Source organism: Megascapheus bottae, chromosome 6 (assembly GCF_031878675.1).
Source record: "Megascapheus bottae isolate mThoBot1 chromosome 6, mThoBot2.hap1, whole genome shotgun sequence".
NCBI lineage: Eukaryota > Metazoa > Chordata > Mammalia > Rodentia > Geomyidae > Megascapheus > Megascapheus bottae.
In genome coordinates, this window is record NC_143514.1 from 52,168,602 (window position 1) to 52,187,410 (window position 18,809).

The 18,809-nt window shown below is 35.2% G+C and overlaps 1 protein-coding gene across 3 annotated transcripts in view; it reads left to right on the top strand.

Annotated features, from left to right (window-relative positions):
* Positions 1-18,809, top strand: part of LOC150061855 (BEN domain-containing protein 5) — a 971,256-nt gene that overhangs the window by 85,382 nt on the left and 867,065 nt on the right. The window lies entirely within an intron of this gene.

Genomic DNA, 18,809 nt, shown 5'->3' on the forward strand with positions numbered 1-18,809 from the left:
GTTTGCTTGCCTGGTACTCTATCACTTAAGCCATATTTCCAGTTCAGCTTTTTGCTGATTATCTTGGAATTTCACTGACATTTTTGTGTGGATTGGTTTTGAACAGCAGTCCTTCACATCTTCAGAAGTGGCTAGAGTCACAGATATGTCCCACCAGTGCCTGGTGTATTTACTATTTTTAAAATTTTTATTGTCAGGATAATGTATAAAGGGGTTACAGTTACATTCATCAGGTAGTAGGTGCATTTTTTCTCACACACTGATACCCCTTCTCATGTTTTGTCCCCTTTTCCTTCTCCCAACCCCCTCTCTGTCATCTTGTTTCCCCTACTTCCCTTCCCTATTTCAAATAAACAAATAAACATATATACAGTATACCAGGTAACAAAATCAGGAAAAGTAACAACATGAGCTTAACCATAAGGCAAAAAGAAGAGAAGAGAAATAACATAGTAGTACATTAAGAACAATAATCACACAAGATAAACCTTGTATTTGCTATTTTTAATGTCTATATTTTTGCACAGTATGGGTTTCCCATAAATTATTTAACTAGTTTTATGTTCAAGGACATATGTTATTTATTTATTTATTCATTTATTTATTTTTTTGCCAGTACTGTGGCTTGAACTCAGGGCCTGAGCACTGTCCTTGGGCTTTCTCAAGGCTAGAGTTCTACCACTTGAGCCACAGCACCACTTCTGGCTTTTTCTATGTATGTGGTACTGAGGAATCCAACCTGGGTCTTTGTGTCTTATTCATTCATTCATTCATTCATTCATGTATTTATTTGGTGGATGCTGGGGCTTGAACTCCTGGCCTGGGCACTGTCCCTGAGCTCTTTTGCTCAAGGCTAGCTCTCTACCATTTGAGCCACTGCTGGTTTTTTGGTGGTTAATTGGCTGACTTTGGTACCTGGTATATTGTACATGCATTTATTCGTTAATTTGAAACAGGGAAGGGAAAAGACAAGATGATTGGGAGTGGGTGGGTGGAGGGAGGGGAACTGGGAGAAAAACATGAGAAGATGTATCAATGATCAAAAAGTAATGTATCCACTACCTGATGAATGTAACTATAATCCCTGTATACATCACCCTGACAATAAAACACAATTAAAAATTTTTTTATAAAAGGGTCTCACGAACTTTAGTGCTGTGGCTGGCTTTGAACTGTAATCCTCAGATCTCAGCCTCCTGAGTAGCTAGGATTATAGGTGTGAACCACTGGTACCTGGCTTTAGGTTATTTTTAATTCATTATTATTACAAAAATATTATATTGATTGTCTTGCATTTATCCTTGTGTCCTTAGTGTATATTATTTGCAATTGGGTTGCTGAGTCAGAGTATGGATATTTTTACATTTTGTCAAATGATTGTCTACAAAGCAGTATCATGCTTTTACCAATAACAGTTCATGACAATTTCTGTTTGTTCACGTCTTTCCACATATTGATTTCTTGAACATAACTTGCCATTACCTGTAATCAGATGAATAAGCATCTTCTCTAGGCTCTGATTTAGAATTCCTTCTGGCCTAGTAGAAAATTCAAATCAAAGGAATAAAAAGAATTAGAATCACAAAAACTTTAAATTGAGATCTAGTTATCTAGCTTAAAACTTTTAAAGATGAAGAATTTTTAGCCTAGAATAATACATTTGATGAAGGTGAATCATATGGTAAAGTATTTTTAATTTATTTTTCGTAATTTTTTTTTGCCAATCCTGAGACATGAACTCAGAGCCTGGGCACTGTCATTGAACTTTCTGAAGGCTAGCACTCTACCACTTGAGCCACAGCACCTCTTCCAGCTTTTTCTGTATATGTGGTACTTAAGAATCCAACTCAGGGCTTCATGCATGATAGGCAAGCACTTTACCACTAGGTTAAAGTCCTGGCTCCAGTATCTTCAGTTTTGTGAGGAATTTCTACACTGACTTACAATAGTGGTTGTATTATTTACATTGTAGTTTGGATTATAATCTAGTAATATTTTCTACTTTCTGGGCTCTCTCTTCACTAGGGTAATTGCTTACATTGATTTTCCAAACTGTTTTAATTTGATGTAATCTCATTTATCATTTCCTACTCTTATTTCCGGAACTACTGTAGGACTGTTAAGAAAGTAATTCAGGGATAAAAACATCATAGAGACGAGACTATAAATAAACTTTAGACATACACATGGCAAGTTAAAGGAAGAGCTATTCTTTTGATTCAATATATACATGGTTGTATAGTATAAATAACCCTGCATTAAACCTAACTTGTGTTCTTAGGACAAGTTGTTTTTTTTTTTTTAAAGCATCCTGTCTATCACTTTCTTCATCAGTAAAATGGGTATAATAGTAGAACCAACATTATTTGGTTTGTTGTAAAGATTTAATGAAGGACAGTAGAACAGTGGACTAATATTAGGTAAAGCATATGAACCAAATATTATGTGAGATAAAGAAGCAGAGGTAGAAATAATGCTAGCTTCACTAATCTTTAGTGACAACCCATTTGTCAGCTTCCATGTGGTTTTACAGGAAGAGAACAGATTCCTCCTATACATGGGAAATCACAGTTCTGTTAGCTGTTGAGTCTTTGAACACTGTGATAGTTACAGAACTAGGAACAGATCTCATCAGGCTCAAAGTTCTAATCATAAGACTGTGCTACCTGTAGGTTATATGTTGACCTATGAAAGGTAATAGGATCATTTCAAGAAAGTTTCTTGTACATTTTGTATTCCTTAAATCACCAGTTTAGAAGTGCTCAGTAATGAGGGAGTCAGGAGGAATGATTTAAATAGGATAGAAACAACAAAGAAATGAAAAAAGAGGTGAAGAAAGGATAAAAGTATCCTTCCTGTGTACGCCTTTGCGATGATATCTGTGGTAACAAGATTCCAGGAATTTGGATTTTATGCCCACAGTCTATGCTGATTCACAGGTATAGCCACATTTCATTAGAACATGAATTTAGTTGATTGTACTTAAGTCTATCAGAAATAATCTGAAGATCCTGAATTTAAATAATAATATTTTCTAATACAGCAATTAGTTTGTCATCAGTACGTTTCACAAATTTTATTTCAAGTCTCCTTGAAAATACATCAGTTCATTAGAATTGGCTTGATCTAGGATCAAGTGTGTTAATAGTCCAAAAGATCTGGTAAGAATTAGTTTTCCTTTGTACATAAGGTATATATGGAGAACATTAGGCATTGATTTATCCAGGCAAGTCACACTTCATTCACTTTGCTTTCAAAATAGTTAAAGTTAATCTTAGCATAGCACCAAGTATTCCATATCCCTATCTAACTTTTCCAGTGTCAAGATTCTTGATAGGGGTGGGGTTGAAATGAATACTAAATTATAAATAAAAGACCTCAAACATAAAAGCCATAATGAAAGCCTTGGTAAATCTAGGATCAGGGTACTCTCATATAGTTCATACAAGCAAGTAAGTTTAGTTGATGTTAGTAAACATTGATTAATCAGAACACTTACCCAGAAAATTAGTGTGTCAATAGATATGGACAGTTCTTGAAGAGCAATTGATGAACCCAAGTTGAGATTGGAAAAGACAGACCTTTATTTGAATACTATGATCATAATATTCAATGTTCTCTCACATAGAACTAGTAAAATATTCTGCAGGATTTTAGAAAGCCTAATTCAAATCAGTGGGTAGAACCAAAGTTCATTTCAAGGCAATTAAATGATTTAAATAAAATTTGTCTAATGAGCACAACTGTCTAGGAATGAGTACATCTGGAACTATTAAATGTTGATGGTATACAAGCAGAGGATACTAAGGCCACACTGATGAATGTACTGCATGACTGATAGAATTAAATGAACAAATCAAGACCTCACTATCTGATGTGAAATGACAATGTTTAAGGTGCTATTGGAAATATTACTGTGTTGGTCAGGAGGAGGTGGTGTTCACTAAGACCAAGGCTTTTTCTGAAAATCTCTGTAACTCCATTTTTTTTGCCAATCTCGGGGCTCATACGTAGGGCCTGAGCACTGTCCTTGGGCTTTCTCAAGGCTAGAGCTCTACCACTTGAGTTATAGCACCACTTTTGGCTTTTCTCTGTGTATGTGGTACCAAGGAATTGAATGTGGGTCTTCATGTATGCTAGGCAAGAACTCTACCATTAGGCCAAACTTCTGGCCCAAATCTCTCTAATTCTAAGCGAAGTAAACCAGAACCAAAGAAACATAGACTTAATGATTTTCCTAGCAGAGAATCACAATAATTCAATAGCTATATACATATGACCATATAAGATGATTCTAAGCAAAATAACTCCAAGATATAGAAACAAGAAGCTTTTCTTTGTGGTTGTTTTAATGTGAAGTTATTTCTTTTTTCTTTCATTTTCCCCCTATGATTTATTCCCTATTGTCACTATATTTGATTTTGGTACCTAGTGTATTGTACATGCATTTATTTGAATTAGGTAGAAGAAGGGGAACAACAAAACAGTGAGAAAAAAGACAAAGGGTAAACCAATACAACAGTGATACACACAAAACAATATGTTGGAAATGGACTTTACAACTTGGGGGGAGGATAAAGAAGGGGTTAAAGAAAGTGGGAGAAAAAATTATGTTTGAGAAGAAATGTCCTCACTACCTTACATATATAACTGCAACCCCTCTGTACATTACCTTGACAATAAAATTAAATTTAAAAAGAAAAATTTAAAAAAAAAACATAAAGCTTAGTAGGGCAATACGAATTGAGAATAATAATGGTTTGGGGCCAGAAAAAGTTGAATGTTAAATGAGCTGTCGAGGGAGGTCCTCACAAAGTGAAATGTATACAAAGACTTGATGAAGGAGTTAGCCCTAAAGAATTTGGAGTAATCAAAAGGAAGATCAAAGTCTCAGAGGTGGAAGTATACTACATAGGGAGTTAATCTGTGAGGAAGAAACAAAGAACAAGGGAGAATGTATAATAGAAAGGAAGTTCTGAGAGATAGGGCCAATATGGCAAACCTTATGTAAGGGTGCTGTCATTTACTTTGGGGGAAATGGAGAGCTAATAAGGTTTTGGATGATGGGGTAGTATGAATGACCTTAAATTTTAGAAAAGTTACTTGAGAATAGAAGCCACAGAGATAGCAAGTGTAAAACAAAGACTTACTAGGAGATCATTGAAATTATCTGCATTAGGGTGATGATAAGTTTGTAACAATGAAACTGGTGAGACATGATCTGAGTCAGAATATTCTGAAGCAAAAGTGAATCCCATTGAAAAGTGGTTGTGAAGATCAAAGACTGTGTAAAGAACTTGCCATAGTTCATAGCACATCATTTTTTGTGTATTACTTGCTGTTATTAACAAGATATGGCATAGCATTAAGACTATGATTCTTGATCCTTCTACATGATTCACTGTCTTTTAACTTGTTAAAATTAATTATCTTCCAATTTATGCTACTGTATTAAATCCACTCAAAATTTGTCACTTTAGCCAATTTTAGGTGTATTGTTCCTTGGTAATGAATATATTCATAATATTATACAACAGTAGTCACCATCTATCATCATAACTCTTCTTAGTCTTATAAACTATTTCTCCTTTCCCTCCCAGCTCTTGAAAATTTATTTTCTATCTTTATTATTCTTGACAATATAATCTTGTTTGAGTAACACTCAGGATCAATTACTATAGCTTTGGAATTGTGTAAGAAACCTTCATTCTTTTGAAAGGCTGCTTTGGCTATTCAGATTGTCTTCAGTTTCTGTATATATTTGCTACCACCCTGACAGTTACAGTCTTGATAAAGATTATACTTCAGTGTTAGCTCAGTTTTAGAGAATTTCTAGTGTAACACACTAACTTTTTCTAACCATGAACATCCTATGAAAAGAGTTTTCCATTTACTCAGGTCTCAATTTCAATGTATTGTATAGATTTTAGTATTCAGGCCTTGTAGTTCTTTTATTAAATTTATTCCTAAGCATTCTGTTATTTTTGATACTATCTTAAATGAAATTGTTTTCTTAATTACATTTTTGGATTTTTCATTATGCATGGTTAGAAATATAGTGGATCTTTATATTGATCTTGTATCCTTCCAACTTCTGAAGTAATTTATTATCATTAACCGATTATGGATCCTGTAAGATTTTCTATATTAAGATCGTGCCATCTGAAGAAGAGATGGTTTCCTTCTTTCTTTGAATCTAAATTTATTTTTCCTTGCCTAATTTATCAGACTAGAATCTCCATTACAGTGTTAAATATAGGCTTTTTTTGGTCTTTTTTTATGCTAGGAAGACTATATTGATTAGAATCATTGTTAGACACAAATGACACTGGGCAGTGTTCTTGTGCTTTCCCAAGGCTAACTAATGCTCTACCACTTGAGCCACAGCACAATTTCTGGCTGTTTTCTATGTATGTGGTACTGAGGAATGGAACCTGGGTCTTTGTACATGCTAGGAAAGTACTCTACCAATAGACTAAACTTCTGGCCCCTGTATTCTTATTTTTTAATTTGGATATTTGTTGAAAATTTTTAATGGAAATATAAAAATTTTGTTTAAAATTATCTTGGACTTAAATCCAAACGATGAAATAATTTTGCTAGGCTAGGCTGCTCTTGCTTGTTTTGTTTAAAGAATTCACATAGATTGAAATGCAGCTGCAAGTGTATTAGTGAGTTTTTTTTGCTGCTTACTTGTCAGGATTTTTATTGTTTGGGTAAAAAATAGTATTTTAAAACCTGGCAGCATATCGACAAAAACAGAACACTTTGTATAATTCTCTTTTTGAAAAACAGAAGACAAAGATTGCTCTTCTATATCTATTCACATGTATCTCCAGCAATACATTTATTGACAGCTCAAGATAAGTTTTAATTCTCTAACCTTCTCCCTCATCGTGGTGCATGCTTTTCTGTGCATGGGGAGGTAGATTAGAGTCCTAAAAGTGACCAAAAAGTATGGAAGCGTCTTGGGTGTAGAGAGAAAGCATTTCAGGTACAGGACTTCTTACAGTCCTTTCTAGAATGGGCTAATTTTTTGTATACAGTCTTGCTCCTTGAATAACCTGGTTTGGCTGTTTGGGAAAAATGCCCTTGATCTTGAAATGCTCAGCAGCTGAGGGAGGTAATCCCCTAGGCCTTCCAAACTATGCTGCCAACTCAATCATCCTTAATGACCTTCTATTTGGTCACCAAAGAGTAGAACAGCAGAATTTCTTGCTATGAATTAGTTACCTTTCTTTTTCTTTCTCCTCCTTCCTTTTTCTCTCCCTCCAATCACATATCCTTTTGTATATTGGCAAAAGAAAAAAATCTTCTAAAGTTTTTGAGCTGGAATGGCACATTGTTACAAATTTGTTTCCTGTATCATTCTTGGCAAACTCATTACAAAGTAATTGAGGACCAAACTCAAGTACACTTCCTCTGGGACCAATAGCTGTAAATAAGGAGGTACTGCAAGCTGGCTGATAAGTTGTTGCTCTGTAGATAGCTGAGCATTCTAACAGAATGTTTGACCTTTTTCCATATTGCCTGAGGCCTGTCTAAGACCCTTAAGGTCTATTTCTCATCTTAAAAATCCTCTGAAGGAAAACACAATGTGTGGCTTAAATAGCTTGGTGTCTCGTGTTTTTTTTTTTTCTGTGCCTTTTAAAAAAGTGATAATTATAGTTATGCTAGTAATCTCCTTGTCATTTTGCAAAATGAATTTTCCTTCTTCCAGTAAGTTATTTTTTAATATATCGACATTTAGGAAGCAACATGTTGAATATTTTATGAGGACTAAATGTAAAGGGCAGAAGAGGTAACATACTATCATATATATGGAGAGAAGGAACATTTTATGCAACTTGAAAATTACTTTGGGGCTGATTAAACATTTAAGCTTTATTATTTAGTCTTGCATCAAGGTAATTGCCAGCATTGATTTTTAAGGGCTATGCCAACCTTTTTCTTTCTGTTGCTATAAATATCTACTTGAACCATGGAATGTGGAGTTTCAGAAAATAGTGATTTACCTAGGAGACTTAAAAGAGTTATTGATATTAAGAAGTCAGAATTTTAAAGTTGGCTCTGTGAAACCTCTGTCATGTTAATAAATACTTTGAGTATTAAATGTGATTCATGAAAATAATTTCAGAATATTTATACTATTGGCTTCCAAGACAGATTCAACTTTTCTGTTAATCAGATGTGCTTTTTTTTTTTTTTTTTTTTTTTTTTTTGGCCAGTCCTGGGCTTGAGCTCAGGGCCCGAGCACTGTCCTTGGACTTTTTCAAGGCTAGAGCTCTACCACTTGAGCCTCAGCACCACTTTCGGTTTTTTTCTATATATGTGGTACCTAGGAATTGAACCCAGGTCTTCGAGCATGCTAGGCAAGCACTCTACCATTAGGCCAAACTCCTGGCCCCTAATCAGATGTTTTTAATACTCTGATAAAGTAGAAAGCTTCACACATTTATTAACATAGGTGACAGGACATTACACCTTCTTGTGCGTATGGATCTAGTCTTATAGCTATCCAAATTGAGATGCTATTTTCTTCCTCAATAAAAAGAATGCTACCCATGCGCATATTAAGAGCTATGTTTAAATATCAATTGGCCCAAATTTCTGCCAGAAATACACTCAGAGATAATTACTTTCTAGTGACTTTATAATAGGTCAAAGAGAGAGTCCTGGATTCAATGAATGAATGCTCTTATTTCACCATCTCTTTCTCCTCCTCTCTCCCTTTTCCTATTCCTTCTCTCCCCCTTCCCTGTCCTCTCTCTCTTGAACTTTCTCCCTCCTGGCTGATGGTTGAACCTGAGGCTTGAACTCAGGACCTAGTCACTGTTCCTGAGCTGTTTTGCTCTAGATTAGGTCAAGGAGAGTGCCCCGGCCCTGAGTTTAAGCCTCAGGACTGGCAAAAAAAAAAAAGAAAAGAAAAGAAGGAAGGAAGGAAGGAAGAAAAAAAAATTCTTGAAATATTGTTAGAAATTTGAGATTTTGAATATTCTGAGTAGGTGATGAGTTCTTGTCACATCTTACTCCATCATGCATGTTTCAAGTGTACCTATGAAGTATGTGATACCCATCCATTAATAGCCTTTTTGTTTGGCTGACTGTATTATAGGTTAAAGCAGCACTTCTTTTACTAGTGTAACAGTGGTGATACGGACATTCATACATGCAATGCAAAAAGAGGTCATAAATGGTATCTAGATAAAAATATTTATTTGTTGAGGTTGCTAAGATTTACAATAAAATTGAATCTTACAGAGATTATGAGATTATTGAGAAGTAAAAGAAGTCATGCCCATTTCTTGGTCTCCTTACTGAAAATACTGAAGTATAGAATCCAAATGGGAAACAGAAGACTGCTTTATTGTTGATTGGACAAGCACATGAATAACCTACTCTATCCTCACTACATTTACTGACAAAGCCTGGACTTCTTCGGTGAGCATGCCTTTGGCATGGAAACCAGATGCATTATTTTGTTTCTTCTTCACAGAATTTCTGCTGGTTTCCATGTATTGAAGAGATACTGTATGCACATGGTCCATTTGGTAATTGAAAACTAAATTCCATGGCGATTAACTAACTTGCCACAAATTATACAATGCAAGTAGTGGAAGAGAAACTATTTGAAACTGTGTCTTTCCAATTTATTACTGTGTCCCATAACCACTTGATTGATATGTGATGGAAATTATAATTGAGGAATAAAGCAAGCATTAGGAGAAGTTAATGGGGAAAGGTAAATTCTGGAAGACATCATGAAAAAGGTAGTGTTCTGAAGGCTTAGAGGCCATAGCTTATGAAAAGGCTCCAAACTATGTGAATAACTTAAATAAATATGCCAGGATCACATATGTAAATTAAAATTGTATAGAAAAGTAGATGATGTAATTATGGACCATATTTCACACACACACACACACACACACACACACACACACACACACATATAGACAGGCCAAATTTTAGGGGCTTTTGCTATGAGACTGATTTTTGGATTTTGTTCTTTAGGTGATGGAAAAGGCAGCTCAGTGAAAATTGGGGCACTTGGCTGGGGTTAACCAAGAAGCATGAAAACTATTTAGGAGTTGGTTACTACATACTGAGTTAGAGAAGATTAATAGGGAGGGGACAGAAGGTAATGTGAGAATCTTTTCAGAGATAGAATTGAAAATTATGCTGTCATGGATCCAAGGTCACAAAGGTAATCAATGATAGGTCCAGAACTTTAACCAGGTGCTCTGAATATCACTCCAATCAATATAGTACACCCACTTACAGTATGTGCCAGGGAACATTTTAATTTCTGAAGAATGACTTTGAAAATGTCATCCAACCTTGGGAATTCTATTTTAGTCATTATTATTTGAGCTCTAAAACATTAATTACTCATCATGTATTCAATGTGTAATTACTAATTATTAGCTCTCAATACACATTTCAAGGAAATCACATTGTTTGAGAGTATCAATTACTATAGATGAGGATGAAAATAAAAGCTCTAGGAGTCAGACTTCAGTGCTCTCAATTTATTAAAACCAAAGAATTCTAGGGCTGGATATAAGAACCATTTAGCTTATGTATGTCCTGTAGTTTACATAATTTTTATAAAATGTTGTATATAATTAGGAATAGAGAGCATCTTCAGGGTAAGAACAATTACAATTAATTATTAGTTCCTTGGAGTTTCTGTACCGATAGGCTTATTAACTAATAATATTTCAAAAAATGAAGCTTTCTAAACTTCTTACCCATAATTCTGTGGAACTCCTTACACTCATAGGGTCACATGTGAGTGCTGAAACTTTGTCAATAAATGTATACCTTATTGTATAGTTCAAATCTGTTCAGTTATCATGTACTCTTCAAATTCTGAAAAGAAATTTCAGTATGACTATTCTTTTTAAGTGCAGTTGACTTACCTGTCTTTCCCATGAAAATCAACAAAATATTTAAGTCAAATTATCATTTTTAAAAAAGTGTTTTTCCTCAACCGGCACTGTGAATTTTTGCCTTTGTAATATGTTGATTCCTCTAAAGGCTTTATGGGAGTCCCTATCAATTCTTTTTTATTTATTGTATTACACTGTTACGCAGGTTTGCTACCTCTATCTCCAAGCCTCTCATTTCATCTTTACACTGCCACTACAGAAATCTTTTAAAATTGAAATTGTCATCGTTACTGTTTAGGAAGGCTAAGATCTAAGGATTGAAGTTCAAAGTCAACCCAGGTAGGAAAGTATGTGAGACTGTTATCTCTTCTTATTCATCAAAGCCAGAAATGGAGCTATGGTTCAAGTGGTAGAGCGCTATGACCAAAAAGTTTAGGAACAGTCAGTGCCCAAGCCCTGAGTTCAAACCCCAGGACAAGAAAGAAAGAAAGAAAGAAAGAAAGAAAGAAAGAAAGAAAGAAAGAAAGAAAGAAAGAAAGAAAGAAAGGAGGGAGGGAGGGAGGGAGGGAGGGAGGGAGGGAGGGAGGGAGGGAGGGAGGGAGGGAGGAAGGAAGGAAGGAAAGAAAGAAAGGCATGCAGCTAACAACCAAAAGTAAAAAATAAAAAAGAAATGTAAAATGTTACTCTTTTGCTTATAGTCTTCCAATGGCTTCCTATTTCTTTATGTTGATCTCACTTTTCAGCCTCCTGTCCTGATGCTCCTTGCTTTATTGGACTCTGGCCATACTAGAACTTTCCTAGACTGGCTTATTGTCTTATTTACTGTGGGTTATTTTCAGGGTGATCTTTCTGTCTCCTCCCACTCAGTATCTAGAAGACACCTGCTCATTTTTCAGGCATGATTACCATTTCTTTTAATCTTTTGCAAGCTTTGGAACCTTGATTAGTGTTAGGCTTTTTATTCTATGCCTCTGTAATACATTTTGGTGTCTTGTTTAAACTATTACTTCATCGCCATATTTGGAGATAGTTATTGCTGGGTCAGTAATCCTTTTGGTTTTTTTCTTATACAGTATACATATTTGAAAATATTTATGTATAATTTGAAATAGGGCTTTTGTCCCCCATGATTTCAATCTTTCTCTGGAGGAAGAGCTAGCTAGTTACAGTTCTGCATTGCTGGTGACAATTTAAATATACAAACTATCATACAATAGTGATATAAGGTGACTAAAATTGATACCTTCCTTTTCCTTTCTAGTCTTTTGAACAAGCAAAGACACATGTTTAAAGGATTTTTTCCTTAAAAAATTAAATGGTGAGTCAATATCACCAATATATTCTCAGAAGGAAGTAGATTTTCCCACAAAAGGATAGACAGAGACCAGTAACCTTCAGAAGTTTCCACTTTCTCCCAAGGGCGAATACTTCTCATATAGATGATTTTTTTCCCCTAAGAGTGTCTTTTCTAACCAAAAAGTCCAGTCTGTATGGTGACTCTTGTTTAGAGGAGATTGTGGAAATAAATGAGCTGGATAAGAAGCAAGGTCATATGACTTTTGCTAATTTTCTACCATAATGAGCTTTTAATATTTCTTTTTTATTTATAGAGGATCTTCATATTTTCATTTAATGTTCCAATGCTTTAATTTTCCTTCTTTCAGAGAATCATATAATTGAAAGAGTCTGCAAGAAGGACTGGTAAGAAGGACCTTAGTTGCTATGGATATTTAATTAAATTACTAGTTACATGTTGTTCCTTGTACATTTGTTAGAAAATTTAAGATGCGTTGTAAATTTAAAGATCTTATGTAAAATAAACTAGTTGAAGAAAATTAAACTAATTTCCTTTTTTCATATATTTTTATTGTAATTAATAGAAGGGTTACATTATATTCACTAGATAGATGGCGCATTATTTCACAAACACTGATACCCTTTCTCATGTTTTGGTCCCCATTTCCCTCCCCCTAACCCTGCCCTTCATCTTGTTTTCCCCCCTTCCCTATCCGATTTCAAATAACCAAATAAACATATATACAATATATCAGATAACAAGGTAAAATACTGTAACAATATGAGATAACCAAGGGACAGCAAAAGAGATGAGAGAAAACATAGTACATTAAGGAGAACAATCACACATCATATGGATTTTGTTTCTATATCCTGGAGGTCCTTTCATTTAGAGTCATCCTATATGGCCTTATGTATCTAGGTTTTGCTCTATTGTAAATCTCTGCTAGGAGAGCCCAAGGTTTCTGCTGACAAATGAGGGAAACCATTGAGCCTATGTTCCTTTGAGTCTGGCTTACTTCACTTAATATGATTTTTTTCTGTCTTTCCATTTCCTTACAAATGGGGAGATGTTGTTCTTTCTGACAACAGCATAGAATTCCATTGTGTATAAATACCACATCTTGTTGATCCACTCATCAACTGAGGGGCATCTGGGCTGGTTCCATATCTTTGCTATGATAAATAGTGCTGCAATGAACATCATTGTGCTAGTGGGTTTAGTGTGTCCTTGTTTCTGGACGAGTGGGTAAATGGCAAGTAATGGAATTGCTGGGTCATAGGGGAGATCTATGCTTAGTCCTTCGAGGAATTGCCATACTGGTTGAAGGAGATTGCACTCCCACCAACAGTATAGTAGTGATCCCTCCTGGCCACATCCCCGCCAGCATCTATTGTAATTATATTTCTTGATCATGGCCATTCTAACTGAAGTGAGGTGTAATCTTAGAGTTGTTTTGATTTGCATTTCCTTTATGGCCAGAGATGTCGAGCATTTCTTCATGTGTCTATAGGCCATTCTTATTTCTTCTTCAGAGAAGACTCTCTTTAAGTCTTTGGCCCATCTTTTAGTGGGATGGTTGTTTCTTTGGAGATTAGTTTTGGAGTGATTCAATATTTTGAACTCTTGATATATTTTAGATATGAGGCCTTTGTTGTGTTCCAAGAGCAACACAGTGCAGATATAAGTCTTTATGCTTAGGTGTCGGGGTTTTTAGTCCTCCTTCCCCCCCGACCTGCAGGAGGGATAGGGAGAACATGCCCCAACCAGGATGAGCCGAGAAAGGAAAGGGCCAACTGACCGCCAGCACCCAGCCCTCCCTCCCCGGAGGACAATCAGACATGTCAGGGTGACCCATCAAGGCAGGAACTCGTTTATTGAAAAAGTACATTCAGCTAATATATGGTGCAGTAGCCTATCAACAGAAAGGTGGGCGGGGGGGGGGGTGGTCCACGTGTTTACTCTCACTATAGGTCTCAGCAGAGAGTGATAAAGCAATAACACATTCCTACCCAATGGTAATCTCAGCAGAAAGTGGTTCACAATACCAACAATATAGCTCAAAGTTAGGCATGGCCTTCATACATGACAGCTCATTTCTTTATGTGGTTATCTTAGTGATGCAGATTCATAGGCCAGCCTGATTCTCCATTCGGCTCCCAATACTTAGGTCTTTTTCTGTTGCTTTAAAGGACGGGCTTATGCAAGCCCTATGCATTTCTGAGTTTCAAGGCACTCATCATCGGGTCCTGGTAAAGATTAAACAACATGAAATGTCAAATTATTCTGAAACCACACATTCCTGGATGTGCATTGTCTATTATTACTAGATATGACATGAAGCTGAAATTTTAAAGACACACTTATTAGTTTTATATTATTCCAATATTGAAACAAAATAATCTGCTTTCTTTTGTGTCAGAGTACACATAGGTGTTTAATGAGGCTTGAACTCTGGGCCTGGGCTCTGTCCCTGAGCTTCCCAGCTCAAGGCTACTGCTTACCCTTGTTGGCACAGCCCCACTTCCAGTTTTCTAGTGGCTAATTGGAGATAAGAGTCTCATGTTCTTTAGTGTTCATGCTGGTTTTGAAGTTCGATCCTCATATCTCAGCCTCCTGAATAGCTAGGATTACAGATGTGAGCTTACATCATTATCTTTTAGAGGACAAAAATAATACCCGTATTCCCATAGTCAGAGCTGTAATTAATTCAGATCCCAAGTCTAATGTCTCTTTCTTTATTGCTTTTTAAGCAAGGGGATTTCTTTTTAAACATGTCTATTATATGTCACTCTCTCCCTTGAATCCTTCCCAATCCAGTGTTATCGTCTGTCCTATTTTCATTTGTGTACATGAATTATTTTGGAGGATATTGGTCCTTCTTCACCCTCTCCATTTTTTTGTATCCCTTCGAATACTACCTATACCCAAGAGAAAATATTTTACTTTTCTGTTTCTTGATTTTCTCTTGTTAAAATAGATATAGTAGAGAGTAACAGTATTTACTTGGACTTGGATATGAAGATTGAATGGGTCAGTATGCTAGGAATTTAGGACACTATGTAATATACTGAAATACTCAGAACATGTTTTCTATAAAATTAATGTTCTATTAACTATGTTTAAGTTAAAAATATTAATCTTATTTGATATAAGACAAAAGTTCATATGCAATTCATATAATCTTTTTAATTGTGAAAACAGAGGCTGGAAGAATTTAAGTGACTTTTCCAAGGCCATGATTTGTTAAGAGATAAATCTTGAGGCTAACTTAAATCTTATAACTTTGTGTTTAGTGTCCCTGTGCAATAAATACACTGCCTTCTACAACAGATGGCTTAGTAAACATTTTTGAATAGTAGTTAAAAGAACCATCATAATTGAGGTATCTCCTTAGGGATTTTGAATACAATTGAAAGTAGAAAAATGAAGATGAAAGTCTTTGGTCTTAATTAGTCCATGTTTGTTCTTATACATGAATGCAAAGTTTTTCAGTATGTATATACTTAACTGGAGGTAACTGTTCTGGTCCTGGAAAGAGGAATAAATTTGACTATTCAGACCAAATTTTAATGAGAGCAGATGAAAGTGACTCTAAGTTAATTGGTAAGGCTTAGGAGGATTATCTTATTGTTTTGGATCACTGCCTGATCACCCCCCAGAATTAGGCAGCCAAAGAAATTTCCAGCTGAAAGAACTTTGGAGGTTATGTTACTCCATATTCTAATTTTCCAGATGAGACTCAGGAGGGGAAATAGCTTATTGTTACACATTGAGTCAGTTGAACTGAAATCTAGGATTCTAACTCCATGAATAGTTTTCTGACTCTTATAGAAAACTAATGTTCAGAAAAACACTTCACATGCCAGTAGATGTAGCAAAATAAGTGATTTAAAATTTCATTACAGGGGCCGGGAATTTTGCCTAGTGATAGAGTGCTTGCCTAGCATGCACGAAGACCCAGGTTCGATTCCTCAGTACCACATACATAGAAAAAAGCTGGAAGTGTTGCTGAAGCTCAAGTGGTAGAGCTCTAGCCTTGAGAAAGTCCAAGGACAGTGCTCGGACCCTGAGCTCAAGCCCAGGACTGGCAAAAAACAAACATACAAACAAACAAACAAAAACAGAAAACAGAAAAACCGTCATTACATATAAGTTTGAAATTTAAGGTCAAGGGTTCTTTTGGACTCAGATATACTAGAGCTCATTTTAAACCAAGTGAACAAAGGAGTTTTCATTCAATAAATCAGTTTTTGAAAGCAGTGGGTATTGAGCATGGTACCCTTTCAAAATTTTCATCCATCCTTCCCAATCCACCCCTTCCCTCATTTTCCTAAACTTTTGCATTATGTATTAAATTGTGTGGCCATTTAACAAAGCAGTTTATGTATTAATGCATCTTGATCAGTGTCATTCCTACCATATCTTTATCTCCCGCTGAAATACTCCTTCTTTTATTTTTCTCAAATCTGTGGTATATGCAAAGAATTTTTCCTGCATTCTCCCCCTTTCGTCCTGTCATTCTTCTACTGTCTCTTGCCTCACTTTCCCCTTTTGCACTACCCTCCTGTTTTCTGGTAGGTACTTCTCTGGGCTTTGACTTTCATATCTAAAGAATTATATACTATTTGAGCTCTCTAGAAAGTCTTTTATTATAATTCAGTTAATTCATTTGTAAACTACTTGTATACTACCTAGTATGTTTACTCTTTACATGCTAAAGTTTTCGCTAATGAGGGAAACCATACAACCTGTGTTTCTCTGAGTCTGGCTTACTTTTATTAATATAATGTTTCCAAGTCTTTCAATTTCCTTAAGAATGGGACAAATACCATTCTTTCAGAAAGATGAATAGAACTCCATTGTGTATATATACCACATATTCTTGATCCATTTGTTCATTGCGGAGCTTCTAGGCTGATTCTATATCTTGGCTATGGTAAATAATGCTGCAGTGAACATGGTTGTAGCTTTAGTGCAGGCCTTGTTTATGCTCTATTGGATAAATGCCCAGGAGTGCAATTAATAGATCATAGAGTAATAGGGTAGTTCTATGTTTAATTTTCTTAGAACCGTCCATACTTTTTTTCCAGAGTGGTTGACGTTTTACACCACTATATCTTATTAGCATATCTTATTAGCTATATCTTATTAGCATGTCAAATGTTTTTCTGGGCATCAATTGTTCTCATAAGAGACAGAAAACTATTCATGGAAACAGAATCTTGGAATTCAGCTCAATCACTGTAATGTTCAATATTACATTCCCACCAATGACAGAGTTTCCTTTTGGCTGCATTTATGCCAGCATCTGTTATTGTTAGTTTTCTTGATAGTGGCCATTATAACTAGGTGAAGTGGAATCTCAGTGTTTTGATTTACGTTTCCTTTGTGGTTAGAAATGTTGAACATGTATTCATGCATCTATTGGCCATTTTTACTTCTTCTTCTGGGAAGTCTCTCTTTAAGTTATTAGCACATTAAATAATTGGGTTGTTTATTTGAGGGTTTAATTTTTTGAGCTTTAAGAATATTTTAGGTATTATTCCCTTGTCTGATATAAAGCTGATAAAAGAATTTCCTATTCTATGGCCTATTTAGCTTGTTAGCTATGTCCTTTGCTATGTTTATGCAATCATATTTTTAAGTCTTTCTTTGATTTATTGTGATTCTGAATCTTTACTTAGAAAGTTTCTGCCTGTGCCTAAAAGTCCTAGTGTTTCTTCTACTCCTTCCTGTATTGGTGTGCTTTTTAGATGCAATACATGACCAACTTATCAATCAGTTGCTTTGATGTTGTCTGTGTTATTGACTCTTCTTTCACTGCCACCTTATTTGGTAATTTCCTCAATTCTCTGCTCTAAAAAAATCTCATCTTGTTCTTAATATTTTGAATAACACAGTGCTTATTAAAGTATCAGAAAGGACAGGCAAGTAGAGGTGTACTCATAGTTATACATTTTTAAAAACCTTGCTGTTCTATTGGTAGAGAAAATTGTGATTAGTTGTAAATTTATTATTCATATGTACCTAATACTTTAATTTTGATTAAAACATTTTCCTATATGCTAAATTTGGAATAGAATAAGCATTATATAAACCACATAGAACTGTTGTAAGGGCTCAACAAAGCTCAATATCTTGGGCCTCGTTCATATAATATTCAGCTTAATATAAAATACATGTGGTGTTATTATCCTCATTTACTAAATTTGTGATTTCTTTCTTGTTTCTTTGGGGACTTACTACAGACTTAATGTAGTATTCCATCTGTCAAGGAGATTTGTGGCACAGAGGATCTGTATCATAAAGTTTACACTGAGGTAGACTAATTTAAAACCTTCCTTACTCCAGGCTGCATCTAGACAGAGTTGGTGGCCATTATAGACTGTAAATACTGAATCTACTAGTATTGAGTGATGAAGAATACTAATATCAGAGCTGACAAGATTCAAATATACATATATATACATATATATATATATATAAACTCACCTGTACAAAGTTCTTTTGAAATATACTTCTCTTAATTTTTCTTCTTTTTAAAAAATTTTTCATTTTATTGTTGGGGTGATGTACAGAGGGGTTAACTTTACATTCATTAGGTAATGGGTACA